Here is a 953-nt window from a genome sequence, read left to right on the forward strand (position 1 = left end):
GGAAAGGAAACTAAGAAAGTACAGGTATAATGCAAGAAACCACGGTGGAAAGGAAGACTTCCACAAGCAAGATGAAGACACTGTGGACCCGTTCACCAGTGAAACTGGTGAAACATTTTTTTAAAAACAAACAAACATAAAATCAGTTTTTGTTTTTCCCTGCTGCTGCCACCCAGTTGCACGGAGGGAGAGGCTTAGGTGCGCTCAAGATTCGGCTCCACCAGTAACCCGCTGCCGTGGCTGAGGAAGACATGGCTGCTGGAGGTGTAATGGGTGTTCAGACTGCTGCTTTGCAAGAGGAGCTGAAGACCACCCTCATCCACAAAGGCCTAGCACGTGGAATTCGCTAAGCAGCCAAAGCCTTACACAAGCTCCAAGCCCATCTTTGTGCATTTGCCTCCAACTGTGATGAGCCTATGTATGTCTATTTGGTGGAGGCCCTTTGTGCTGAACACCAAAATCAATCTAATTAAGGCTGATGACAACAAGAAACCAGGGGGATGGGTAGGTCTCTGTGAAGTTGACAAAGAGGGGAAACCCCACAAAGTGGTTGGTTGCAGTTGCGTAGTAGTTAAGGACTACGGCAAAGAGTCTCAGGCCAAGGATGTCATCGAGGAATACTTCACATGCAAGAAATGAACAAATGAAAAACTTGGTTCTTGTTGAAAAAGAAAAAAAAACAAAATCATTTAAAATCTCTAGAAAAACATTTATTTTAAAAAAAGAAAAGAAAAAAGAAACATTTACTAAAACAAAACAAAACAAAAACTACTAAAATTCAGTACAAACACTAAGAGTCTATGGTATTTAAACTGAGACCCACTCCTCCTTCCCCCACTCCCACCGGGCAAGATGAACACTCAAGACCTGTACAGCCAAGAGAGAACACAGGGCTCCCGCTCCCCCCAGCTCCCAGTTGGAGGGCTATTTCCTATGCACAGCAGGACATCAGC

General features: G+C 44.4%; 1 pseudogene; it reads left to right on the forward strand.

Moving 5' to 3' along the window:
* The first annotated feature begins 227 nt into the window (after positions 1 to 227).
* On the forward strand, positions 228 to 706 carry LOC103682254 (annotated as a pseudogene).
* The last annotated feature ends 247 nt before the right edge of the window (positions 707 to 953 follow it).

Source organism: Ursus maritimus, unplaced genomic scaffold (assembly GCF_017311325.1).
Source record: "Ursus maritimus isolate PB19 unplaced genomic scaffold, ASM1731132v1 scaffold_20, whole genome shotgun sequence".
Classification (NCBI taxonomy): Eukaryota; Metazoa; Chordata; class Mammalia; order Carnivora; family Ursidae; genus Ursus; species Ursus maritimus.